Genomic DNA, 21442 nt, shown 5'->3' with positions numbered 1-21442 from the left:
TTTTCTAAGTAAGACCCACAGTTTTCTCCAAAAAAAGTCAGAAATCAACTCAAACAAGATGTTGTAATTGCTTCAATCTTTCAACTACAAGTCAATGCACTCTCTGTGGCACCACAAGGTCATTGCAATTTTATGAAGACAAGAGGAATATTTCTGAAATGATGAGCTTCTTTGTTCTGCATCAAAGTAAACAACTAGCACAACTTTCGACTCTGGTGGGACTCGAACCCACAACCTTTGAATTGCTCCATCTTATCATCTAGAAGTCCAATGCGCTATCCATTGCGCCACAGTGCCTACACACCCCATCTTGACCAAGAGTGACCAGTTTTCTGTGAAAACAAATGTTGCAAGTCTAAAAAAGAAGTCCTGACTAAAAGATCATTGCATATTGATCAAACCAAGGCACCGCTGGGATTCGAACCCAGGATCTCCTGTTTACTAGACAGGCACTTTAACCAACTAAGCCACGGCGCCACACATCTTCTGTACAACGTGTAGATCATTACAATGTTCAAGGGAAACCGGGCTGATTTTTCTCACTGGAGTAAAATCTTGTACCAACGACAAACAGAACTTTTCTAAGTAAGACCCACAGTTTTCTCCAAATAAGTCAGAAATCAACTCAAACAAGATGTTGCAATTGCTTCAGTCTTTCAACTACAAGTCAATGCACTCTCTGTGGCACCACAAAGTCATTGCAATTCTATGAAGACAAGAGGAATATTTCTGAAATGTTGAGCTTCTTTGTTCTGCATCAAAGCAAACAACTAGCACAACTTTCGACTCTGGTGGGACTCGAACCCACAACCTTTGAATTGCTCCATCTTATCATCTAGAAGTCCAAAGCGCTGTCCATTGCGCCACAGAGCCTGTACTCCCCATCTTGACCAAGAGTGACCAGTTTTCTTTGAAAACAAATGTTGCAAGTCCAAAAAAGAAGTCCTTACTAAAAGATAATTGCATATTGATCAAACCAAAGGCACCGCTGGGATTCGAACCCAGGATCTCCTGTTTACTAGACAGGCACTTTAACCAACTAAGCCACGGCGCCACACGTCTTCTGTTCAACGTGTAGATCATTACAATGTTCAAGGGAAACTGGTCCTGATTTTTCTCATTGGAGTAAAATCTTGTACCAACAGCAAACAGAACTTTTCTAAGTAAGACCCACAGTTTCCTCCATAAAAAAGTCAGAAATCAACTCAAACAAGATGTTGCAATTGCTTCAGTCTTTCAACTACAAGTCAATGCACTCTCTGTGGCACCACAAAGTCATTGCAATTCTATGAAGACAAGAGGAATATTTCTGAAATGTTGAGCTTCTTTGTTCTGCATCAAAGCAAACAACTAGCACAACTTTCGAATCTGGTGGGACTCGAACCCACAACCTTTGAAATGCTCCAGCTTATCATCTAGAAGCCCAATGCGCTATCCATTGCGCCACAGAGCCTGCACACCCCATCTTGACCAAGAGTGACCAGTTTTCTGTGAAAACAAATGTTGCAAGTCTAAAAAAGAAGTCCTGACTAAAAGATCATTGCATATTGATCAAACCAAGGCACCGCTGGGATTCGAACCCAGGATCTCCTGTTTACTAGACAGGCACTTTAACCAACTAAGCCACGGAGCCACACACTTTCCATTCAAGGTGTAGATCATTACAATGTTCAAGGGAAACTGGTCCTGATTTTTCTCATTGGAGTAAAATCTTGTACCAACAGCAAACAGAACTTTTCTAAGTAAGACCCACAGTTTTCTCCAAAAAAAGTCAGAAATCAACTCAAACAAGATGTTGCAATTGCTTCAGTCTTTCAACTACAAGTCAATGCACTCTCTGTGGCACCACAAAGTCATTGCAATTCTATGAAGACATGAGGACCATTTCTGAAATGTTGAGCTTCTTTGTTCTACATCAAAGCAAACAAGTAGCACAACTTTCGACTCTGGTGGGACTCGAACCCACAACCTTTGAATTGCTCCAGCTTATCATCTAGAAGTCCAATGCGCTATCCATTGCGCCACAGAGCCTGCACACCTCATCTTGACCAAGAGTGACCAGTTTTCTGTGAAAACAAATGTTGCAAGTCTAAAAAAGAAGTCCTGACTAAAAGATCATTGCATATTGATCAAACCAAGGCACCGCTGGGATTCGAACCCAGGATCTCCTGTTTACTAGACAGGCACTTTAACCAACTAAGCCACGGCGCCACACGTCTTCTGTACAACGTGTAGATCATTACAATGTTCAAGGGAAACCGGGCTGATTTTTCTCACTGGAGTAAAATCTTGTACCAACGACAAACAGAACTTTTCTAAGTAAGACCCACAGTTTTCTCCAAAAAAGTCAGAAATCAACTCAAACAAGATGTTGCAATTGCTTCAGTCTTTCAACTACAAGTCAATGCACTCTCTGTGGCAACACAAAGTCATTGTAATTCTATGAAGACAAGTGGAATAATTCTGAAATGTTGAGCTTCTTTGTTCTACATCAAAAGCACATAATCAGCACAACTTTCGACTCTGGTGGGACTCGAACCCACAACCTTTGAATTGCTCCATCTTATCATCTAGAAGTCCAATGCGCTATCCATTGCGCCACAGAGCCTGCACACCCCATCTTGACCAAGAGTGACCAGTTTTCTGTGAAAACAAATGTTGCAAGTCTAAAAAAGAAGTCCTGACTAAAAGATCATTGCATATTGATCAAACCAAGGCACCGCTGGGATTCGAACCCAGGATCTCCTGTTTACTAGACAGGCACTTTAACCAACTAAGCCACGGTGCCACACACCTTCCGTTCAAGGTGTAGATCATTACAATGTTCAAGGGAAACTGGTCATGATTTTTCTCACTGGAGTAAAATCTTGTACCAACAGCAAACAGAACTTTTCTAAGTAAGACCCACAGTTTTCTCCAAAAAAAGTCAGAAATCAACTCAAACAAGATGTTGCAATTGCTTCAATCTTTCAACTACAAGTCAATGCACTCTCTGTGGCACCACAAAGTCATTGCAATTCTATGAAGACAAGAGGAATATTTCTGAAATGTTGATCTTCTTTGTTCTGCATCAAAGCAAACAACTAGCACAACTTTCGACTCTGGTGGGACTCGAACCCACAACCTTTGAATTGCTCCAGCTTATCATCTAGAAGTCCAATGCGCTATCCATTGCGCCACAGAGCCTGCACACGAAAAGATTACCAAGAGTGACCAGTTTTCTGTGAAAACAAATGTTGCAAGTCTAAAAAAGAAGTCCTTACTAAAATATAATTGCATATTGATCAAACCAAAGGCACCGCTGGGATTCGAACCCAGGATCTCCTGTTTACTAGACAGGCACTTTAACCAACTAAGCCACGGCGCCACACGTCTTCTTTACAACGTGTAGATCATTACAATGTTCAAGGGAAACCGGGCTGATTTTTCTCACTGGAGTAAAATCTTGTACCAACGACAAACAGAACTTTTCTAAGTAAGACCCACAGTTTTCTCCAAATAAGTCAGAAATCAACTCAAACAAGATGTTACAATTGCTTCAGTCTTTCAACTACAAGTCAATGCACTCTCTGTGGCACCACAAAGTCATTGCAATTCTATGAAGACAAGAGGAATATTTCTGAAATGTTGAGCTTCTTTGTTCTACATCAAAAGCAAATAATCAGCACAACTTTCGACTCTGGTGGGACTCGAACCCACAACCTTTGAATTGCTCCATCTTATCATCTAGAAGTCCAATGCGCTATCCATTGCGCCACAGAGCCTGCACACCCCATCTTGACCAAGAGTGACCAGTTTTCTGTGAAAACAAATGTTGCAAGTCTAAAAAAGAGGTCCTGACTAAAAGATCATTGCATATTGATCAAACCAAGGCACCGCTGGGATTCGAACCCAGGATCTCCTGTTTACTAGACAGGCACTTTAACCAACTAAGCCACGGCGCCACACACCTTCCGTTCAAGGTGTAGATCATTACAATGTTCAAGGGAAACCGGGCTGATTTTTCTCATTGGAGTAAAATCTTGTACCAACAGCAAACGGAACTTTTCTAAGTAAGACCCACAGTTTTCTCCAAAAAAAAGTCAGAAATCAACTCAAACAAGATGTTGCAATTGCTTCAGTCTTTCAACTACAAGTCAATGCACTCTCTGTGGCACCACAAAGTCATTGCAATTCTATGAAGACAAGAGGAATATTTCTGAAATGTTGAGCTTCTTTGTTCTGCATCAAAGCAAACAACTAGCACAACTTTCGACTCTGGTGGGACTCGAACCCACAACCTTTGAATTGCTCCATCTTATCAGCTAGAAGTCCAATGCGCTGTCCATTGCGCCACAGAGCCTGTACTCCCCATCTTGACCAAGAGTGACCAGTTTTCTGTGAAAACAAATGTTGCAAGTCTAAAAAAGAAGTCCTGACTAAAAGATCATTGCATATTGATCAAACCAAGGCACCGCTGGGATTCGAACCCAGGATCTCCTGTTTACTAGACAGGCACTTTAACCAAATAAGCCACGGCGCCACACGCCTTCCGTTCAAGGTGTAGATCATTACAATGTTCAAGGGAAACTGGTCCTGATTTTTCTCATTGGAGTAAAATCTTGTACCAACAGCAAACAGAACTTTTCTAAGTAAGACCCACAGTTTTCTCCAAAAAAAGTCAGAAATCAACTCAAACAAGATGTTGTAATTGCTTCAATCTTTCAACTACAAGTCAATGCACTCTCTGTGGCACCACAAGGTCATTGCAATTTTATGAAGACAAGAGGAATATTTCTGAAATGATGAGCTTCTTTGTTCTGCATCAAAGTAAACAACTAGCACAACTTTCGACTCTGGTGGGACTCGAACCCACAACCTTTGAATTGCTCCAGCTTATCATCTAGAAGTCCAATGCGCTATCCATTGCGCCACAGAGCCTGCACACACCATCTTGACCAAGAGTGACCAGTTTTCTGTGAAAACAAATGTTGCAAGTCTAAAAAAGAAGTCCTGACTAAAAGATCATTGCATATTGATCAAACCAAGGCACCGCTGGGATTCGAACCCAGGATCTCCTGTTTACTAGACAGGCACTTTAACCAACTAAGCCACGGCGCCACACGTCTTCTGTACAACGTGTAGATCATTACAATGTTCAAGGGAAACCGGGCTGATTTTTCTCACTGGAGTAAAATCTTGTACCAACAGCAAACAGAACTTTTCTAAGTAAGACCCACAGTTTTCTCCAAAAAAAGTCAGAAATCAACTCAAACAAGATGTTGCAATTGCTTCAATCTTTCAACTACAAGTCAATGCACTCTCTGTGGCACCACAAAGTCATTGCAATTCTATGAAGACAAGAGGAATATTTCTGAAATGTTGAGCTTCTTTGTTCTGCATCAAAGCAAACAACTAGCACAACTTTCGACTCTGGTGGGACTCGAACCCACAACCTTTGAACTGCTCCATCTTATCAGCTAGAAGTCCAATGCGCTGTCCATTGCGCCACAGAGCCTGTACTCCCCATCTTGACCAAGAGTGACCAGTTTTCTGTGAAAACAAATGTTGCAAGTCTAAAAAAGAAGTCCTGACTAAAAGATCATTGCATATTGATCAAACCAAGGCACCGCTGGGATTCGAACCCAGGATCTCCTGTTTACTAGACAGGCACTTTAACCAAATAAGCCACGGCGCCACACGCCTTCCGTTCAAGGTGTAGATCATTACAATGTTCAAGGGAAACTGGTCCTGATTTTTCTCATTGGAGTAAAATCTTGTACCAACAGCAAACAGAACTTTTCTAAGTAAGACCCACAGTTTTCTCCAAAAAAAGTCAGAAATCAACTCAAACAAGATGTTGTAATTGCTTCAATCTTTCAACTACAAGTCAATGCACTCTCTGTGGCACCACAAGGTCATTGCAATTTTATGAAGACAAGAGGAATATTTCTGAAATGATGAGCTTCTTTGTTCTGCATCAAAGTAAACAACTAGCACAACTTTCGACTCTGGTGGGACTCGAACCCACAACCTTTGAATTGCTCCATCTTATCATCTAGAAGTCCAATGCGCTATCCATTGCGCCACAGTGCCTACACACCCCATCTTGACCAAGAGTGACCAGTTTTCTGTGAAAACAAATGTTGCAAGTCTAAAAAAGAAGTCCTGACTAAAAGATCATTGCATATTGATCAAACCAAGGCACCGCTGGGATTCGAACCCAGGATCTCCTGTTTACTAGACAGGCACTTTAACCAACTAAGCCACGGCGCCACACATCTTCTGTACAACGTGTAGATCATTACAATGTTCAAGGGAAACCGGGCTGATTTTTCTCACTGGAGTAAAATCTTGTACCAACGACAAACAGAACTTTTCTAAGTAAGACCCACAGTTTTCTCCAAATAAGTCAGAAATCAACTCAAACAAGATGTTGCAATTGCTTCAGTCTTTCAACTACAAGTCAATGCACTCTCTGTGGCACCACAAAGTCATTGCAATTCTATGAAGACAAGAGGAATATTTCTGAAATGTTGAGCTTCTTTGTTCTGCATCAAAGCAAACAACTAGCACAACTTTCGACTCTGGTGGGACTCGAACCCACAACCTTTGAATTGCTCCATCTTATCATCTAGAAGTCCAAAGCGCTGTCCATTGCGCCACAGAGCCTGTACTCCCCATCTTGACCAAGAGTGACCAGTTTTCTTTGAAAACAAATGTTGCAAGTCCAAAAAAGAAGTCCTTACTAAAAGATAATTGCATATTGATCAAACCAAAGGCACCGCTGGGATTCGAACCCAGGATCTCCTGTTTACTAGACAGGCACTTTAACCAACTAAGCCACGGCGCCACACGTCTTCTGTTCAACGTGTAGATCATTACAATGTTCAAGGGAAACTGGTCCTGATTTTTCTCATTGGAGTAAAATCTTGTACCAACAGCAAACAGAACTTTTCTAAGTAAGACCCACAGTTTCCTCCATAAAAAAGTCAGAAATCAACTCAAACAAGATGTTGCAATTGCTTCAGTCTTTCAACTACAAGTCAATGCACTCTCTGTGGCACCACAAAGTCATTGCAATTCTATGAAGACAAGAGGAATATTTCTGAAATGTTGAGCTTCTTTGTTCTGCATCAAAGCAAACAACTAGCACAACTTTCGAATCTGGTGGGACTCGAACCCACAACCTTTGAAATGCTCCAGCTTATCATCTAGAAGCCCAATGCGCTATCCATTGCGCCACAGAGCCTGCACACCCCATCTTGACCAAGAGTGACCAGTTTTCTGTGAAAACAAATGTTGCAAGTCTAAAAAAGAAGTCCTGACTAAAAGATCATTGCATATTGATCAAACCAAGGCACCGCTGGGATTCGAACCCAGGATCTCCTGTTTACTAGACAGGCACTTTAACCAACTAAGCCACGGAGCCACACACTTTCCATTCAAGGTGTAGATCATTACAATGTTCAAGGGAAACTGGTCCTGATTTTTCTCATTGGAGTAAAATCTTGTACCAACAGCAAACAGAACTTTTCTAAGTAAGACCCACAGTTTTCTCCAAAAAAAGTCAGAAATCAACTCAAACAAGATGTTGCAATTGCTTCAGTCTTTCAACTACAAGTCAATGCACTCTCTGTGGCACCACAAAGTCATTGCAATTCTATGAAGACATGAGGACCATTTCTGAAATGTTGAGCTTCTTTGTTCTACATCAAAGCAAACAAGTAGCACAACTTTCGACTCTGGTGGGACTCGAACCCACAACCTTTGAATTGCTCCAGCTTATCATCTAGAAGTCCAATGCGCTATCCATTGCGCCACAGAGCCTGCACACCTCATCTTGACCAAGAGTGACCAGTTTTCTGTGAAAACAAATGTTGCAAGTCTAAAAAAGAAGTCCTGACTAAAAGATCATTGCATATTGATCAAACCAAGGCACCGCTGGGATTCGAACCCAGGATCTCCTGTTTACTAGACAGGCACTTTAACCAACTAAGCCACGGCGCCACACGTCTTCTGTACAACGTGTAGATCATTACAATGTTCAAGGGAAACCGGGCTGATTTTTCTCACTGGAGTAAAATCTTGTACCAACGACAAACAGAACTTTTCTAAGTAAGACCCACAGTTTTCTCCAAAAAAGTCAGAAATCAACTCAAACAAGATGTTGCAATTGCTTCAGTCTTTCAACTACAAGTCAATGCACTCTCTGTGGCAACACAAAGTCATTGTAATTCTATGAAGACAAGTGGAATAATTCTGAAATGTTGAGCTTCTTTGTTCTACATCAAAAGCACATAATCAGCACAACTTTCGACTCTGGTGGGACTCGAACCCACAACCTTTGAATTGCTCCATCTTATCATCTAGAAGTCCAATGCGCTATCCATTGCGCCACAGAGCCTGCACACCCCATCTTGACCAAGAGTGACCAGTTTTCTGTGAAAACAAATGTTGCAAGTCTAAAAAAGAAGTCCTGACTAAAAGATCATTGCATATTGATCAAACCAAGGCACCGCTGGGATTCGAACCCAGGATCTCCTGTTTACTAGACAGGCACTTTAACCAACTAAGCCACGGTGCCACACACCTTCCGTTCAAGGTGTAGATCATTACAATGTTCAAGGGAAACTGGTCATGATTTTTCTCATTGGAGTAAAATCTTGTACCAACAGCAAACAGAACTTTTCTAAGTAAGACCCACAGTTTTCTCCAAAAAAAGTCAGAAATCAACTCAAACAAGATGTTGCAATTGCTTCAATCTTTCAACTACAAGTCAATGCACTCTCTGTGGCACCACAAAGTCATTGCAATTCTATGAAGACAAGAGGAATATTTCTGAAATGTTGATCTTCTTTGTTCTGCATCAAAGCAAACAACTAGCACAACTTTCGACTCTGGTGGGACTCGAACCCACAACCTTTGAATTGCTCCAGCTTATCATCTAGAAGTCCAATGCGCTATCCATTGCGCCACAGAGCCTGCACACGAAAAGATTACCAAGAGTGACCAGTTTTCTGTGAAAACAAATGTTGCAAGTCTAAAAAAGAAGTCCTTACTAAAATATAATTGCATATTGATCAAACCAAAGGCACCGCTGGGATTCGAACCCAGGATCTCCTGTTTACTAGATAGGCACTTTAACCAACTAAGCCACGGCGCCACACGTCTTCTTTACAACGTGTAGATCATTACAATGTTCAAGGGAAACCGGGCTGATTTTTCTCACTGGAGTAAAATCTTGTACCAACGACAAACAGAACTTTACTAAGTAAGACCCACAGTTTTCTCCAAATAAGTCAGAAATCAACTCAAACAAGATGTTGCAATTGCTTCAGTCTTTCAACTACAAGTCAATGCACTCTCTGTGGCACCACAAAGTCATTGCAATTCTATGAAGACAAGAGGAATATTTCTGAAATGTTGAGCTTCTTTGTTCTGCATCAAAGCAAACAACTAGCACAACTTTCGACTCTGGTGGGACTCGAACCCACAACCTTTGAATTGCTCCATCTTATCATCTAGAAGTCCAAAGCGCTGTCCATTGCGCCACAGAGCCTGTACTCCCCATCTTGACCAAGAGTGACCAGTTTTCTTTGAAAACAAATGTTGCAAGTCCAAAAAAGAAGTCCTTACTAAAAGATAATTGCATATTGATCAAACCAAAGGCACCGCTGGGATTCGAACCCAGGATCTCCTGTTTACTAGACAGGCACTTTAACCAACTAAGCCACGGCGCCACACACCTTCCGTTCAAGGTGTAGATCATTACAATGTTCAAGGGAAACTGGTCCTGATTTTTCTCATTGGAGTAAAATCTTGTACCAACAGCAAACGGAACTTTTCTAAGTAAGACCCACAGTTTTCTCCAAAAAAAGTCAGAAATCAACTCAAACAAGATGTTGCAATTGCTTCAGTCTTTCAACTACAAGTCAATGCACTCTCTGTGGCACCACAAAGTCATTGAAATTCTATGAAGACAAGAGGAATATTTCTGAAATGTTGAGCTTCTTTGTTCTGCATCAAAGCAAACAACTAGCACAACTTTCGACTCTGGTGGGACTCGAACCCACAACCTTTGAATTGCACCATCTTATCATCTAGAAGGCCAATGCGCTATCCATTGCGCCACAGAGCCTGCACACGCCATCTTGACCAAGAGTGACCAGTTTTCTGTGAAAACAAATGTTGCAAGTCTAAAAAAGAAGTCCTGACTAAAAGATCATTGCATATTGATCAAACCAAGGCACCGCTGGGATTCGAACCCAGGATCTCCTGTTTACTAGACAGGCACTTTAACCAACTAAGCCACGGCGCCACACGCCTTCCGTTCAAGGTGTAGATCATTACAATGTTCAAGGGAAACTGGTCATGATTTTTCTCATTGGAGTAAAATCTTGTACCAACAGTAAACAGAACTTTTCTAAGTAAGACCCACAGTTTTCTCCAAAAAAAGTCAGAAATCAACTCAAACAAGATGTTGCAATTGCTTCAATCTTTCAACTACAAGTCAATGCACTCTCTGTGGCACCACAAAGTCATTGTAATTCTATGAAGACAAGAGGAATATTTCTGAAATGTTGAGCTTCTTTGTTCTGCATCAAAGCAAACAACTAGCACAACTTTCGACTCTGGTGGGACTCGAACCCACAACCTTTGAACTGCTCCATCTTATCAGCTAGAAGTCCAAAGCGCTGTCCATTGCGCCACAGAGCCTGTACTCCCCATCTTGACCAAGAGTGACCAGTTTTCTGTGAAAACAAATGTTGCAAGTCTAAAAAAGAAGTCCTGACTAAAAGATCATTGCATATTGATCAAACCAAGGCACCGCTGGGATTCGAACCCAGGATCTCCTGTTTACTAGACAGGCACTTTAACCAAATAAGCCACGGCGCCACACGCCTTCCGTTCAAGGTGTAGATCATTACAATGTTCAAGGGAAACTGGTCCTGATTTTTCTCATTGGAGTAAAATCTTGTACCAACAGCAAACAGAACTTTTCTAAGTAAGACCCACAGTTTTCTCCAAAAAAAGTCAGAAATCAACTCAAACAAGATGTTGCAATTGCTTCAATCTTTCAACTACAAGTCAATGCACTCTCTGTGGCACCACAAAGTCATTGCAATTTTATGAAGACAAGAGGAATATTTCTGAAATGTTGAGCTTCTTTGTTCTGCATCAAAGTAAACAACTAGCACAACTTTCGACTTTGGTGGGACTCGAACCCACAACCTTTGAATTGCTCCATCTTATGATCTAGAAGTCCAATGCGCTGTCCATTGCGCCACAGAGCCTGTACTCTCCATCTTGACCAAGAGTGACCAGTTTTCTGTGAAAACACATGTTGCAAGTTTAAAAAGGAAGTCCTTACTAAAAGATAATTGCATATTGATCAAACCAAAGGCACCGCTGGGATTCGAACCCAGGATCTTCTGTTTACTAGACAGGCACTTTAACCAACTAAGCCACGGCGCCACACACCTTCCGTTCAAGGTGTAGATCATAACAATGTTCAAGGGAAACTGGTCCTGATTTTTCTCATTGGAGTAAAATCTTGTACCAACAGCAAACAGAACTTTTCTAAGTAAGACCCACAGTTTTCTCCAAAAAAAGTCAGAAATCAACTCAAACAAGATGTTGCAATTGCTTCAGTCTTTCAACTACAAGTCAATGCACTCTCTGTGGCACCACAAAGTCATTGCAATTCTATGAAGACAAGAGGAACATTTCTGAAATGTTGAGCTTCTTTGTTCTACATCAAAGCAAACAAGTAGCACAACTTTCGACTCTTGTGGGACTCGAATCCACAACCTTTGAATTGCTCCAGCTTATCATCTAGAAGTCCAATGCGCTATCCATTGCGCCACTGAGCCTGCTCACCCCATCTTGACCAAGAGTGACCAGTTTTCTGTGAAAACAAATGTTGCAAGTCTAAAAAAGAAGTCCTTAATAAAATATAATTGCATATTGATCAAACCAAAGGCACCGCTGGGATTCGAACCCAGGATCTCCTGTTTACTAGACAGGCACTTTAACCAACTAAGCCACGGCGCCACACGTCTTCTGTACAACGTGTAGATCATTACAATGTTCAAGGGAAACCGGGCTGATTTTTCTCACTGGAGTAAAATCTTGTACCAACAGCAAACAGAACTTTTCTAAGTAAGACCCACAGTTTTCTCCAAAAAAAGTCAGAAATCAACTCAAACAAGATGTTGCAATTGCTTCAGTCTTTCAACTACAAGTCAATGCACTCTCTGTGGCAACACAAAGTCATTGTAATTCTATGAAGACAAGTGGAATAATTCTGAAATGTTGAGCTTCTTTGTTCTACATCAAAAGCAAATAATCAGCACAACTTTCGACTCTGGTGGGACTCGAACCCACAACCTTTGAATTGCTCCATCTTATCATCTAGAAGTCCAATGCGCTATCCATTGCCCCACAGAGCCTGCACACCCCATCTTGACCAAGAGTGACCAGTTTTCTGTGAAAACAAATGTTGCAAGTCTAAAAAAGAAGTCCTGACTAAAAGATCATTGCAGATTGATCAAACCAAGGCACCGCTGGGATTCGAACCCAGGATCTCCTGTTTACTAGACAGGCACTTTAACCAACTAAGCCACGGCGCCACACACCTTCCGTTCAAGGTGTAGATCATTACAATGTTCAAGGGAAACCGGGCTGATTTTTCTCATTGGAGTAAAATCTTGTACCAACAGCAAACGGAACTTTTCTAAGTAAGACCCACAGTTTTCTCCAAAAAAAGTCAGAAATCAACTCAAACAAGATGTTGCAATTGCTTCAGTCTTTCAACTACAAGTCAATGCACTCTCTGTGGCACCACAAAGTCATTGCAATTCTATGAAGACAAGAGGAACATTTCTGAAATGTTGAGCTTCTTTGTTCTACATCAAAGCAAACAAGTAGCACAACTTTCGACTCTGGTGGGACTCGAACCCACAACCTTTGAATTGCTCCAGCTTATCATCTAGAAGTCCAATGCGCTATCCATTGCGCCACAGAGCCTGCACACCCCATCTTGACCAAGAGTGACCAGTTTTCTGTGAAAACAAATGTTGCAAGTCTAAAAAAGAAGTCCTGACTAAAAGATCATTGCATATTGATCAAACCAAGGTACCGCTGGGATTCGAACCCAGGATCTCCTGTTTACTAGAAAGGCACTTTAACCAACTAAGCCACGGCGCCACACGTCTTCTTTACAACGTGTAGATCATTACAATGTTCAAGGGAAACCGGGCTGATTTTTCTCACTGGAGTAAAATCTTGTACCAACGACAAACAGAACTTTTCTAAGTAAGACCCACAGTTTTCTCCAAATAAGTCAGAAATCAACTCAAACAAGATGTTGCAATTGCTTCAGTCTTTCAACTACAAGTCAATGCACTCTCTGTGGCACCACAAAGTCATTGCAATTCTATGAAGACAAGAGGAATATTTCTGAAATGTTGAGCTTCTTTGTTCTACATCAAAAGCAAATAATCAGCACAACTTTCGACTCTGGTGGGACTCGAACCCACAACCTTTGAATTGCTCCATCTTATCATCTAGAAGTCCAATGCGCTATCCATTGCCCCACAGAGCCTGCACAGCCCATCTTGACCAAGAGTGACCAGTTTTCTGTGAAAACAAATGTTGCAAGTCTAAAAAAGAAGTCCTGACTAAAAGATCATTGCATATTGATCAAACCAAGGCACCGCTGGGATTCGAACCCAGGATCTCCTGTTTACTAGACAGGCACTTTAACCAACTAAGCCACGGCGCCACACACCTTCCGTTCAAGGTGTAGATCATTACAATGTTCAAGGGAAACCGGGCTGATTTTTCTCATTGGAGTAAAATCTTGTACCAACAGCAAACAGAACTTTTCTAAGTAAGACCCACAGTTTTCTCCAAAAAAAGTCAGAAATCAACTCAAACAAGATGTTGCAATTGCTTCAGTCTTTCAACTACAAGTCAATGCACTCTCTGTGGCACCACAAAGTCATTGCAATTCTATGAAGACAAGAGGAACATTTCTGAAATGTTGAGCTTCTTTGTTCTACATCAAAGCAAACAAGTAGCACAACTTTCGATTCTGGTGGGACTCGAACCCACAACCTTTGAATTGCTCCAGCTTATCATCTAGAAGTCCAATGCGCTATCCATTGCGCCACAGAGCCTACACACCCCATCTTGACCAAGAGTGACCAGTTTTCTGTGAAAACAAATGTTGCAAGTCTAAAAAAGAAGTCCTTACTAAAATATAATTGCATATTGATCAAACCAAAGGCACCGCTGGGATTCGAACCCAGGATCTCCTGTTTACTAGACAGGCACTTTAACCAACTAAGCCACGGCGCCACACGTCTTCTTTACAACGTGTAGATCATTACAATGTTCAAGGGAAACCGGGCTGATTTTTCTCACTGGAATAAAATCTTGTACCAATGACAAACAGAACTTTTCTAAGTAAGACCCACAGTTTTCTCCAAAAAAGTCAGAAATCAACTCAAACAAGATGTTGCAATTGCTTCAGTCTTTCAACTACAAGTCAATGCACTCTCTGTGGCAACACAAAGTCATTGTAATTCTATGAAGACAAGTGGAATAATTCTGAAATGTTGAGCTTCTTTGTTCTACATCAAAAGCAAATAATCAGCACAACTTTCGACTCTGGTGGGACTCGAACCCACAACCTTTGAATTGCTCCATCTTATCATCTAGAAGTCCAATGCGCTATCCATTGCCCCACAGAGCCTGCACACCCCATCTTGACCAAGAGTGACCAGTTTTCTGTGAAAACAAATGTTGCAAGTCTAAAAAAGAAGTCCTGACTAAAAGATCATTGCATATTGATCAAACCAAGGCACCGCTGGGATTCGAACCCAGGATCTCCTGTTTACTAGACAGGCACTTTAACCAACTAAGCCACGGCGCCACACACCTTCCGTTCAAGGTGTAGATCATTACAATGTTCAAGGGAAACCGGGCTGATTTTTCTCATTGGAGTAAAATCTTGTACCAACAGCAAACGGAACTTTTCTAAGTAAGACCCACAGTTTTCTCCAAAAAAAGTCAGAAATCAACTCAAACAAGATGTTGCAATTGCTTCAGTCTTTCAACTACAAGTCAATGCACTCTCTGTGGCACCACAAAGTCATTGCAATTCTATGAAGACAAGAGGAACATTTCTGAAATGTTGAGCTTCTTTGTTCTACATCAAAGCAAACACGAAGCACAACTTTCGACTCTGGTGGGACTCGAACCCACAACCTTTGAATTGCTCCAGCTGATCATCTAGAAGTCCAATGCGCTATCCATTGCGCCACAGAGCCTGCACACCCCATATTGACCAAGAGTGACCAGTTTTCTGTGAAAACAAATGTTGCAAGTCTAAAAAAGAAGTCCTTACTAAAATATAATTGCATATTGATCAAACCAAAGGCACCGCTGGGATTCGAACCCAGGATCTCCTGTTTACTAGACAGGCACTTTAACCAACTAAGCCACGGCGCCACACGTCTTCTTTACAACGTGTAGATCATTACAATGTTCAAGGGAAACCGGGCTGATTTTTCTCACTGGAGTAAAATCTTGTACCAACGACAAACAGAACTTTTCTAAGTAAGACCCACAGTTTTCTCCAAATAAGTCAGAAATCAACTCAAACAAGATGTTACAATTGCTTCAGTCTTTCAACTACAAGTCAATGCACTCTCTGTGGCACCACAAAGTCATTGCAATTCTATGAAGACAAGAGGAATATTTCTGAAATGTTGAGCTTCTTTGTTCTACATCAAAAGCAAATAATCAGCACAACTTTCGACTCTGGTGGGACTCGAACCCACAACCTTTGAATTGCTCCATCTTATCATCTAGAAGTCCAATGCGCTATCCATTGCGCCACAGAGCCTGCACACCCCATCTTGACCAAGAGTGACCAGTTTTCTGTGAAAACAAATGTTGCAAGTCTAAAAAAGAGGTCCTGACTAAAAGATCATTGCATATTGATCAAACCAAGGCACCGCTGGGATTCGAACCCAGGATCTCCTGTTTACTAGACAGGCACTTTAACCAACTAAGCCACGGCGCCACACACCTTCCGTTCAAGGTGTAGATCATTACAATGTTCAAGGGAAACCGGGCTGATTTTTCTCATTGGAGTAAAATCTTGTACCAACAGCAAACGGAACTTTTCTAAGTAAGACCCACAGTTTTCTCCAAAAAAAAGTCAGAAATCAACTCAAACAAGATGTTGCAATTGCTTCAGTCTTTCAACTACAAGTCAATGCACTCTCTGTGGCACCACAAAGTCATTGCAATTCTATGAAGACAAGAGGAATATTTCTGAAATGTTGAGCTTCTTTGTTCTGCATCAAAGCAAACAACTAGCACAACTTTCTACTCTGGTGGGACTCGAAACCACAACCTTTGAATTGCTCCAGCTTATCATCTAGAAGTCCAATGCACTATCCATTGCGCCACAGAGCCTGCACACCCCATCTTGACCAAGAGTGACCAGTTTTCTGTGAAAACAAATGTTGCAAGTCTAAAAAAGAAGTCCTGACTAAAAGATCATTGCATATTGATCAAACCAAGGCACCGCTGGGATTCGAACCCAGGATCTCCTGTTTACTAGACAGGCACTTTAACCAACTAAGCCACGGCGCCACACGCCTTCCGTTCAAGGTGTAGATCATTACAATGTTCAAGGGAAACTGGTCATGATTTTTCTCATTGGAGTAAAATCTTGTACCAACAGCAAACAGAACTTTTCTAAGTAAGACCCACAGTTTTCTCCAAAAAAAAGTCAGAAATCAACTCAAACAAGATGTTGCAATTGCTTCAATCTTTCAACTACAAGTCAATGCACTCTCTGTGGCACCACAAAGTCATTGCAATTCTATGAAGACAAGAGGAATATTTCTGAAATGTTGAGCTTCTTTGTTCTGCATCAAAGCAAACAACTAGCACAACTTTCGACTCTGGTGGGACTCGAACCCACAACCTTTGAATTGCTCCAGCTTATCATCTAGAAGTCCAATGCGCTATCCATTGCGCCACAGAGCCTGCACACGAAAAGATTACCAAGAGTGACCAGTTTTCTGTGAAAACAAATGTTGCAAGTCTAAAAAAGAAGTCCTTACTAAAATATAATTGCATATTGATCAAACCAAAGGCACCGCTGGGATTCAAACCCAGGATCTCCTGTTTACTAGACAGGCACTTTAACCAACTAAGCCACGGCGCCACACGTCTTCTTTACAACGTGTAGATCATTACAATGTTCAAGGGAAACCGGGCTGATTTTTCTCACTGGAGTAAAATCTTGTACCAACGACAAACAGAACTTTACTAAGTAAGACCCACAGTTTTCTCCAAAAAAGTCAGAAATCAACTCAAACAAGATGTTGCAATTGCTTCAGTCTTTCAACTACAAGTCAATGCACTCTCTGTGGCACCACAAAGTCATTGCAATTCTATGAAGACAAGAGGAATATTTCTGAAATGTTGAGCTTTTTTGTTCTGCATCAAAGCAAACAACTAGCACAACTTTCGACTCTGGTGGGACTCGAACCCACAACCTTTGAATTGCTCCAACTTATCATCTAGAAGTCCAATGCACTATCCATTGCGCCACAGAGCCTGCACACCCCATCTTGACCAAGAGTGACCAGTTTTCTGTGAAAACAAATGTTGCAAGTCTAAAAAAGAAGTCCTGACTAAAAGATCATTGCATATTGATCAAACCAAGGCACCGCTGGGATTCGAACCCAGGATCTCCTGTTTACTAGACAGGCACTTTAACAAACTAAGCCACGGCGCCACACGCCTTCCGTTCAAGGTGTAGATCATTACAATGTTCAAGGGAAACTGGTCCTGATTTTTCTCATTGGAGTAAAATCTTGTACCAACAGCAAACGGAACTTTTCTAAGTAAGACCCACAGTTTTCTCCAAAAAAAGTCAGAAATCAACTCAAACAAGATGTTGCAATTGCTTCAGTCTTTCAACTACAAGTCAATGCACTCTCTGTGGCACCACAAAGTCATTGAAATTCTATGAAGACAAGAGGAATATTTCTGAAATGTTGAGCTTCTTTGTCCTGCATCAAAGCAAACAACTAGCACAACTTTCGACTCTGGTGGGACTCGAACCCACAACCTTTGAATTGCTCCATCTTATCATCTAGAAGTCCAATGCGCTATCCATTGCGCCACAGAGCCTGCACACCCCTTCTTGACCAAGAGTGACCAGTTTTCTGTGAAAACAAATGTTGCAAGTCTAAAAAAGAAGTCCTGACTAAAAGATCATTGCATATTGATCAAACCAAGGCACCGCTTGGATTCGAACCCAGGATCTCCTGTTTACTAGACAGGCACTTTAACCAACTAAGCCACGGCGCCACACGTCTTCTGTACAACGTGTAGATCATTACAATGTTCAAGGGAAACCGGGCTGATTTTTCTCACTGGAGTAAAATCTTGTACCAACAGCAAACAGAACTTTTCTAAGTAAGACCCACAGTTTTCTCCAAAAAAAGTCAGAAATCAACTCAAACAAGATGTTGCAATTGCTTCAATCTTTCAACTACAAGTCAATGCACTCTCTGTGGCACCACAAAGTCATTGCAATTCTATGAAGACAAGAGGAATATTTCTGAAATGTTGAGCTTCTTTGTTCTGCATCAAAGCAAACAACTAGCACAACTTTCGACTCTGGTGGGACTCGAACCCACAACCTTTGAATTGCTCCATCTTATCAGCTAGAAGTCCAATGCGCTGTCCATTGCGCCACAGAGCCTGTACTCCCCATCTTGACCAAGAGTGACCAGTTTTCTGTGAAAACAAATGTTGCAAGTCTAAAAAAGAAGTCCTGACTAAAAGATCATTGCATATTGATCAAACCAAGGCACCGCTGGGATTCGAACCCAGGATCTCCTGTTTACTAGACAGGCACTTTAACCAAATAAGCCACGGCGCCACACGCCTTCCGTTCAAGGTGTAGATCATTACAATGTTCAAGGGAAACTGGTCCTGATTTTTCTCATTGGAGTAAAATCTTGTACCAACAGCAAACAGAACTTTTCTAAGTAAGACCCACAGTTTTCTCCAAAAAAAGTCAGAAATCAACTCAAACAAGATGTTGTAATTGCTTCAATCTTTCAACTACAAGTCAATGCACTCTCTGTGGCACCACAAGGTCATTGCAATTTTATGAAGACAAGAGGAATATTTCTGAAATGATGAGCTTCTTTGTTCTGCATCAAAGTAAACAACTAGCACAACTTTCGACTCTGGTGGGACTCGAACCCACAACCTTTGAATTGCTCCAGCTTATCATCTAGAAGTCCAATGCGCTATCCATTGCGCCACAGAGCCTGCACACACCATCTTGACCAAGAGTGACCAGTTTTCTGTGAAAACAAATGTTGCAAGTCTAAAAAAGAAGTCCTGACTAAAAGATCATTGCATATTGATCAAACCAAGGCACCGCTGGGATTCGAACCCAGGATCTCCTGTTTACTAGACAGGCACTTTAACCAACTAAGCCACGGCGCCACACGTCTTCTGTACAACGTGTAGATCATTACAATGTTCAAGGGAAACCGGGCTGATTTTTCTCACTGGAGTAAAATCTTGTACCAACAGCAAACAGAACTTTTCTAAGTAAGACCCACAGTTTTCTCCAAAAAAAGTCAGAAATCAACTCAAACAAGATGTTGCAATTGCTTCAATCTTTCAACTACAAGTCAATGCACTCTCTGTGGCACCACAAAGTCATTGCAATTCTATGAAGACAAGAGGAATATTTCTGAAATGTTGAGCTTCTTTGTTCTGCATCAAAGCAAACAACTAGCACAACTTTCGACTCTGGTGGGACTCGAACCCACAACCTTTGAATTGCTCCATCTTATCAGCTAGAAGTCCAATGCGCTGTCCATTGAGCCACAGAGCCTGTACTCCCCATCTTGACCAAGAGTGACCAGTTTTCTGTGAAAACAAATGTTGCAAGTCTAAAAAAGAAGTCCTGACTAAAAGATCATTGCATATTGATCAAACCAAGGCACCGCTGGGATTCGAACCCAGGATCTCCTGTTTACTAGACAGGCACTTTAACCAAATAAGCCACGGCGCCACACGCCTTCCGTTCAAGGTGTAGATCATTACAATGTTCAAGGGAAACTGGTCCTGATTTTTCTCATTGGAGTAAAATCTTGTACCAACAGCAAACAGAACTTTTCTAAGTAAGACCCACAGTTTTCTCCAAAAAAAGTCAGAAATCAACTCAAACAAGATGTTGTAATTGCTTCAATCTTTCAACTACAAGTCAATGCACTCTCTGTGGCACCACAAGGTCATTGCAATTTTATGAAGACAAGAGGAATATTTCTGAAATGATGAGCTTCTTTGTTCTGCATCAAAGTAAACAACTAGCACAACTTTCGACTCTGGTGGGACTCGAACCCACAACCTTTGAATTGCTCCATCTTATCATCTAGAAGTCCAATGCGCTGTCCATTGCGCCACAGAGCCTGTACTCTCCATCTTGACCAAGAGTGACCAGTTTTCTGTGAAAACACATGTTGCAAGTCTAAAAAGGAAGTCCTTACTAAAAGATAATTGCATATTGATCAAACCAAAGGCACCGCTGGGATTCGAACCCTGGATCTCCTGTTTACTAGACAGGCACTTTAACCAACTAAGCCACGGCGCCACACACCTTCCGTTCAAGGTGTAGATCATTACAATGTTCAAGGGAAACCGGGCTGATTTTTCTCATTGGAGTAAAATCTTGTACCAACAGCAAACAGAACTTTTCTAAGTAAGACCCACAGTTTTCTCCAAAAAAAGTCAGAAATCAACTCAAACAAGATGTTGCAATTGCTTCAGTCTTTCAACTACAAGTCAATGCACTCTCTGTGGCACCACAAAGTCATTGCAATTCTATGAAGACAAGAGGAACATTTCTGAAATGTTGAGCTTCTTTGTTCTACATCAAAGCAAACAAGTAGCACAACTTTCGACTCTGGTGGGACTCGAACCCACAACCTTTGAATTGCTCCAGCTTATCATCTAGAAGTCCAATGCGCTATCCATTGCGCCACAGAGCCTGCATGCCCCATCTTGACCAAGAGTGACCAGTTTTCTGTGAAAACAAATGTTGCAAGTCTAAAAAAGAAGTCCTTACTAAAATATAATTGCATATTGATCAAACCAAAGGCACCGCTGGGATTCGAACCCAGGATCTCCTGTTTACTAGACAGGCACTTTAACCAACTAAGCCACCGCGCCACACGTCTTCTTTACAACGTGTAGATCATTACAATGTTCAAGGGAAACCGGGCTGATTTTTCTCACTGGAGTAAAATCTTGTACCAACGACAAACAGAACTTTTCTAAGTAAGACCCACAGTTTTCTCCAAATAAGTCAGAAATCAACTCAAACAAGATGTTG

The 21442-nt window shown here is 41.5% G+C and overlaps 56 non-coding genes across 56 annotated transcripts; all 56 read right to left on the bottom strand.

Moving 5' to 3' along the window:
- Positions 1–207: 207 nt before the first annotated feature.
- On the bottom strand, positions 208–297 carry trnar-ucu (transfer RNA arginine (anticodon UCU)). Its single transcript is given in 2 exon segments — positions 208–243; positions 261–297. It is a non-coding gene; the product is annotated as a tRNA-Arg (tRNA).
- A 106-nt stretch (positions 298–403) lies between these two features.
- trnat-agu (transfer RNA threonine (anticodon AGU)) lies at positions 404–477 on the bottom strand. Its single transcript has one exon. It is a non-coding gene; the product is annotated as a tRNA-Thr (tRNA).
- Positions 478–783: 306 nt separating this feature from the next.
- trnar-ucu (transfer RNA arginine (anticodon UCU)) lies at positions 784–873 on the bottom strand. The gene is given in 2 exon segments: positions 784–819; positions 837–873. It is a non-coding gene; the product is annotated as a tRNA-Arg (tRNA).
- A 107-nt stretch (positions 874–980) lies between these two features.
- On the bottom strand, positions 981–1054 carry trnat-agu (transfer RNA threonine (anticodon AGU)). The gene has a single exon. It is a non-coding gene; the product is annotated as a tRNA-Thr (tRNA).
- Positions 1055–1559: 505 nt separating this feature from the next.
- On the bottom strand, positions 1560–1633 carry trnat-agu (transfer RNA threonine (anticodon AGU)). Its single transcript has one exon. It is a non-coding gene; the product is annotated as a tRNA-Thr (tRNA).
- Positions 1634–1941: 308 nt separating this feature from the next.
- On the bottom strand, positions 1942–2031 carry trnar-ucu (transfer RNA arginine (anticodon UCU)). Its single transcript is given in 2 exon segments — positions 1942–1977; positions 1995–2031. It is a non-coding gene; the product is annotated as a tRNA-Arg (tRNA).
- A 106-nt stretch (positions 2032–2137) lies between these two features.
- trnat-agu (transfer RNA threonine (anticodon AGU)) lies at positions 2138–2211 on the bottom strand. Its single transcript has one exon. It is a non-coding gene; the product is annotated as a tRNA-Thr (tRNA).
- Positions 2212–2518: 307 nt separating this feature from the next.
- On the bottom strand, positions 2519–2608 carry trnar-ucu (transfer RNA arginine (anticodon UCU)). The gene is given in 2 exon segments: positions 2519–2554; positions 2572–2608. It is a non-coding gene; the product is annotated as a tRNA-Arg (tRNA).
- Positions 2609–2714: 106 nt separating this feature from the next.
- Positions 2715–2788, bottom strand: trnat-agu (transfer RNA threonine (anticodon AGU)). The gene has a single exon. It is a non-coding gene; the product is annotated as a tRNA-Thr (tRNA).
- Positions 2789–3096: 308 nt separating this feature from the next.
- trnar-ucu (transfer RNA arginine (anticodon UCU)) lies at positions 3097–3186 on the bottom strand. The gene is given in 2 exon segments: positions 3097–3132; positions 3150–3186. It is a non-coding gene; the product is annotated as a tRNA-Arg (tRNA).
- Positions 3187–3293: 107 nt separating this feature from the next.
- trnat-agu (transfer RNA threonine (anticodon AGU)) lies at positions 3294–3367 on the bottom strand. The gene has a single exon. It is a non-coding gene; the product is annotated as a tRNA-Thr (tRNA).
- Positions 3368–3674: 307 nt separating this feature from the next.
- trnar-ucu (transfer RNA arginine (anticodon UCU)) lies at positions 3675–3764 on the bottom strand. Its single transcript is given in 2 exon segments — positions 3675–3710; positions 3728–3764. It is a non-coding gene; the product is annotated as a tRNA-Arg (tRNA).
- A 106-nt stretch (positions 3765–3870) lies between these two features.
- On the bottom strand, positions 3871–3944 carry trnat-agu (transfer RNA threonine (anticodon AGU)). Its single transcript has one exon. It is a non-coding gene; the product is annotated as a tRNA-Thr (tRNA).
- Positions 3945–4252: 308 nt separating this feature from the next.
- On the bottom strand, positions 4253–4342 carry trnar-ucu (transfer RNA arginine (anticodon UCU)). The gene is given in 2 exon segments: positions 4253–4288; positions 4306–4342. It is a non-coding gene; the product is annotated as a tRNA-Arg (tRNA).
- A 488-nt stretch (positions 4343–4830) lies between these two features.
- trnar-ucu (transfer RNA arginine (anticodon UCU)) lies at positions 4831–4920 on the bottom strand. The gene is given in 2 exon segments: positions 4831–4866; positions 4884–4920. It is a non-coding gene; the product is annotated as a tRNA-Arg (tRNA).
- A 106-nt stretch (positions 4921–5026) lies between these two features.
- Positions 5027–5100, bottom strand: trnat-agu (transfer RNA threonine (anticodon AGU)). The gene has a single exon. It is a non-coding gene; the product is annotated as a tRNA-Thr (tRNA).
- A 307-nt stretch (positions 5101–5407) lies between these two features.
- trnar-ucu (transfer RNA arginine (anticodon UCU)) lies at positions 5408–5497 on the bottom strand. The gene is given in 2 exon segments: positions 5408–5443; positions 5461–5497. It is a non-coding gene; the product is annotated as a tRNA-Arg (tRNA).
- A 488-nt stretch (positions 5498–5985) lies between these two features.
- On the bottom strand, positions 5986–6075 carry trnar-ucu (transfer RNA arginine (anticodon UCU)). The gene is given in 2 exon segments: positions 5986–6021; positions 6039–6075. It is a non-coding gene; the product is annotated as a tRNA-Arg (tRNA).
- Positions 6076–6181: 106 nt separating this feature from the next.
- trnat-agu (transfer RNA threonine (anticodon AGU)) lies at positions 6182–6255 on the bottom strand. Its single transcript has one exon. It is a non-coding gene; the product is annotated as a tRNA-Thr (tRNA).
- A 306-nt stretch (positions 6256–6561) lies between these two features.
- trnar-ucu (transfer RNA arginine (anticodon UCU)) lies at positions 6562–6651 on the bottom strand. Its single transcript is given in 2 exon segments — positions 6562–6597; positions 6615–6651. It is a non-coding gene; the product is annotated as a tRNA-Arg (tRNA).
- A 107-nt stretch (positions 6652–6758) lies between these two features.
- On the bottom strand, positions 6759–6832 carry trnat-agu (transfer RNA threonine (anticodon AGU)). Its single transcript has one exon. It is a non-coding gene; the product is annotated as a tRNA-Thr (tRNA).
- A 505-nt stretch (positions 6833–7337) lies between these two features.
- Positions 7338–7411, bottom strand: trnat-agu (transfer RNA threonine (anticodon AGU)). The gene has a single exon. It is a non-coding gene; the product is annotated as a tRNA-Thr (tRNA).
- Positions 7412–7719: 308 nt separating this feature from the next.
- Positions 7720–7809, bottom strand: trnar-ucu (transfer RNA arginine (anticodon UCU)). Its single transcript is given in 2 exon segments — positions 7720–7755; positions 7773–7809. It is a non-coding gene; the product is annotated as a tRNA-Arg (tRNA).
- A 106-nt stretch (positions 7810–7915) lies between these two features.
- Positions 7916–7989, bottom strand: trnat-agu (transfer RNA threonine (anticodon AGU)). The gene has a single exon. It is a non-coding gene; the product is annotated as a tRNA-Thr (tRNA).
- A 307-nt stretch (positions 7990–8296) lies between these two features.
- Positions 8297–8386, bottom strand: trnar-ucu (transfer RNA arginine (anticodon UCU)). The gene is given in 2 exon segments: positions 8297–8332; positions 8350–8386. It is a non-coding gene; the product is annotated as a tRNA-Arg (tRNA).
- Positions 8387–8492: 106 nt separating this feature from the next.
- trnat-agu (transfer RNA threonine (anticodon AGU)) lies at positions 8493–8566 on the bottom strand. The gene has a single exon. It is a non-coding gene; the product is annotated as a tRNA-Thr (tRNA).
- A 308-nt stretch (positions 8567–8874) lies between these two features.
- Positions 8875–8964, bottom strand: trnar-ucu (transfer RNA arginine (anticodon UCU)). Its single transcript is given in 2 exon segments — positions 8875–8910; positions 8928–8964. It is a non-coding gene; the product is annotated as a tRNA-Arg (tRNA).
- A 487-nt stretch (positions 8965–9451) lies between these two features.
- Positions 9452–9541, bottom strand: trnar-ucu (transfer RNA arginine (anticodon UCU)). The gene is given in 2 exon segments: positions 9452–9487; positions 9505–9541. It is a non-coding gene; the product is annotated as a tRNA-Arg (tRNA).
- Positions 9542–9648: 107 nt separating this feature from the next.
- Positions 9649–9722, bottom strand: trnat-agu (transfer RNA threonine (anticodon AGU)). The gene has a single exon. It is a non-coding gene; the product is annotated as a tRNA-Thr (tRNA).
- A 308-nt stretch (positions 9723–10030) lies between these two features.
- Positions 10031–10120, bottom strand: trnar-ucu (transfer RNA arginine (anticodon UCU)). Its single transcript is given in 2 exon segments — positions 10031–10066; positions 10084–10120. It is a non-coding gene; the product is annotated as a tRNA-Arg (tRNA).
- Positions 10121–10226: 106 nt separating this feature from the next.
- Positions 10227–10300, bottom strand: trnat-agu (transfer RNA threonine (anticodon AGU)). Its single transcript has one exon. It is a non-coding gene; the product is annotated as a tRNA-Thr (tRNA).
- Positions 10301–10608: 308 nt separating this feature from the next.
- Positions 10609–10698, bottom strand: trnar-ucu (transfer RNA arginine (anticodon UCU)). Its single transcript is given in 2 exon segments — positions 10609–10644; positions 10662–10698. It is a non-coding gene; the product is annotated as a tRNA-Arg (tRNA).
- Positions 10699–11186: 488 nt separating this feature from the next.
- On the bottom strand, positions 11187–11276 carry trnar-ucu (transfer RNA arginine (anticodon UCU)). Its single transcript is given in 2 exon segments — positions 11187–11222; positions 11240–11276. It is a non-coding gene; the product is annotated as a tRNA-Arg (tRNA).
- A 107-nt stretch (positions 11277–11383) lies between these two features.
- trnat-agu (transfer RNA threonine (anticodon AGU)) lies at positions 11384–11457 on the bottom strand. The gene has a single exon. It is a non-coding gene; the product is annotated as a tRNA-Thr (tRNA).
- Positions 11458–11962: 505 nt separating this feature from the next.
- Positions 11963–12036, bottom strand: trnat-agu (transfer RNA threonine (anticodon AGU)). The gene has a single exon. It is a non-coding gene; the product is annotated as a tRNA-Thr (tRNA).
- A 504-nt stretch (positions 12037–12540) lies between these two features.
- trnat-agu (transfer RNA threonine (anticodon AGU)) lies at positions 12541–12614 on the bottom strand. The gene has a single exon. It is a non-coding gene; the product is annotated as a tRNA-Thr (tRNA).
- A 307-nt stretch (positions 12615–12921) lies between these two features.
- On the bottom strand, positions 12922–13011 carry trnar-ucu (transfer RNA arginine (anticodon UCU)). The gene is given in 2 exon segments: positions 12922–12957; positions 12975–13011. It is a non-coding gene; the product is annotated as a tRNA-Arg (tRNA).
- Positions 13012–13694: 683 nt separating this feature from the next.
- trnat-agu (transfer RNA threonine (anticodon AGU)) lies at positions 13695–13768 on the bottom strand. The gene has a single exon. It is a non-coding gene; the product is annotated as a tRNA-Thr (tRNA).
- Positions 13769–14075: 307 nt separating this feature from the next.
- On the bottom strand, positions 14076–14165 carry trnar-ucu (transfer RNA arginine (anticodon UCU)). The gene is given in 2 exon segments: positions 14076–14111; positions 14129–14165. It is a non-coding gene; the product is annotated as a tRNA-Arg (tRNA).
- A 107-nt stretch (positions 14166–14272) lies between these two features.
- On the bottom strand, positions 14273–14346 carry trnat-agu (transfer RNA threonine (anticodon AGU)). The gene has a single exon. It is a non-coding gene; the product is annotated as a tRNA-Thr (tRNA).
- A 503-nt stretch (positions 14347–14849) lies between these two features.
- On the bottom strand, positions 14850–14923 carry trnat-agu (transfer RNA threonine (anticodon AGU)). The gene has a single exon. It is a non-coding gene; the product is annotated as a tRNA-Thr (tRNA).
- Positions 14924–15230: 307 nt separating this feature from the next.
- trnar-ucu (transfer RNA arginine (anticodon UCU)) lies at positions 15231–15320 on the bottom strand. Its single transcript is given in 2 exon segments — positions 15231–15266; positions 15284–15320. It is a non-coding gene; the product is annotated as a tRNA-Arg (tRNA).
- A 107-nt stretch (positions 15321–15427) lies between these two features.
- Positions 15428–15501, bottom strand: trnat-agu (transfer RNA threonine (anticodon AGU)). Its single transcript has one exon. It is a non-coding gene; the product is annotated as a tRNA-Thr (tRNA).
- Positions 15502–15808: 307 nt separating this feature from the next.
- On the bottom strand, positions 15809–15898 carry trnar-ucu (transfer RNA arginine (anticodon UCU)). Its single transcript is given in 2 exon segments — positions 15809–15844; positions 15862–15898. It is a non-coding gene; the product is annotated as a tRNA-Arg (tRNA).
- Positions 15899–16004: 106 nt separating this feature from the next.
- trnat-agu (transfer RNA threonine (anticodon AGU)) lies at positions 16005–16078 on the bottom strand. Its single transcript has one exon. It is a non-coding gene; the product is annotated as a tRNA-Thr (tRNA).
- A 504-nt stretch (positions 16079–16582) lies between these two features.
- trnat-agu (transfer RNA threonine (anticodon AGU)) lies at positions 16583–16656 on the bottom strand. Its single transcript has one exon. It is a non-coding gene; the product is annotated as a tRNA-Thr (tRNA).
- Positions 16657–16965: 309 nt separating this feature from the next.
- Positions 16966–17055, bottom strand: trnar-ucu (transfer RNA arginine (anticodon UCU)). Its single transcript is given in 2 exon segments — positions 16966–17001; positions 17019–17055. It is a non-coding gene; the product is annotated as a tRNA-Arg (tRNA).
- A 107-nt stretch (positions 17056–17162) lies between these two features.
- Positions 17163–17236, bottom strand: trnat-agu (transfer RNA threonine (anticodon AGU)). The gene has a single exon. It is a non-coding gene; the product is annotated as a tRNA-Thr (tRNA).
- Positions 17237–17542: 306 nt separating this feature from the next.
- trnar-ucu (transfer RNA arginine (anticodon UCU)) lies at positions 17543–17632 on the bottom strand. The gene is given in 2 exon segments: positions 17543–17578; positions 17596–17632. It is a non-coding gene; the product is annotated as a tRNA-Arg (tRNA).
- A 488-nt stretch (positions 17633–18120) lies between these two features.
- On the bottom strand, positions 18121–18210 carry trnar-ucu (transfer RNA arginine (anticodon UCU)). The gene is given in 2 exon segments: positions 18121–18156; positions 18174–18210. It is a non-coding gene; the product is annotated as a tRNA-Arg (tRNA).
- Positions 18211–18697: 487 nt separating this feature from the next.
- On the bottom strand, positions 18698–18787 carry trnar-ucu (transfer RNA arginine (anticodon UCU)). Its single transcript is given in 2 exon segments — positions 18698–18733; positions 18751–18787. It is a non-coding gene; the product is annotated as a tRNA-Arg (tRNA).
- A 488-nt stretch (positions 18788–19275) lies between these two features.
- Positions 19276–19365, bottom strand: trnar-ucu (transfer RNA arginine (anticodon UCU)). Its single transcript is given in 2 exon segments — positions 19276–19311; positions 19329–19365. It is a non-coding gene; the product is annotated as a tRNA-Arg (tRNA).
- Positions 19366–19471: 106 nt separating this feature from the next.
- Positions 19472–19545, bottom strand: trnat-agu (transfer RNA threonine (anticodon AGU)). The gene has a single exon. It is a non-coding gene; the product is annotated as a tRNA-Thr (tRNA).
- Positions 19546–19852: 307 nt separating this feature from the next.
- trnar-ucu (transfer RNA arginine (anticodon UCU)) lies at positions 19853–19942 on the bottom strand. Its single transcript is given in 2 exon segments — positions 19853–19888; positions 19906–19942. It is a non-coding gene; the product is annotated as a tRNA-Arg (tRNA).
- A 488-nt stretch (positions 19943–20430) lies between these two features.
- Positions 20431–20520, bottom strand: trnar-ucu (transfer RNA arginine (anticodon UCU)). Its single transcript is given in 2 exon segments — positions 20431–20466; positions 20484–20520. It is a non-coding gene; the product is annotated as a tRNA-Arg (tRNA).
- Positions 20521–21008: 488 nt separating this feature from the next.
- trnar-ucu (transfer RNA arginine (anticodon UCU)) lies at positions 21009–21098 on the bottom strand. The gene is given in 2 exon segments: positions 21009–21044; positions 21062–21098. It is a non-coding gene; the product is annotated as a tRNA-Arg (tRNA).
- Between the last annotated feature and the right edge of the window lie 344 nt (positions 21099–21442).

Source organism: Astyanax mexicanus, chromosome 7 (genome assembly GCF_023375975.1).
Source record: "Astyanax mexicanus isolate ESR-SI-001 chromosome 7, AstMex3_surface, whole genome shotgun sequence".
Taxonomy (NCBI): Eukaryota; Metazoa; Chordata; class Actinopteri; order Characiformes; family Acestrorhamphidae; genus Astyanax; species Astyanax mexicanus.
This window is presented reverse-complemented; position numbering and strand designations above follow the sequence as displayed.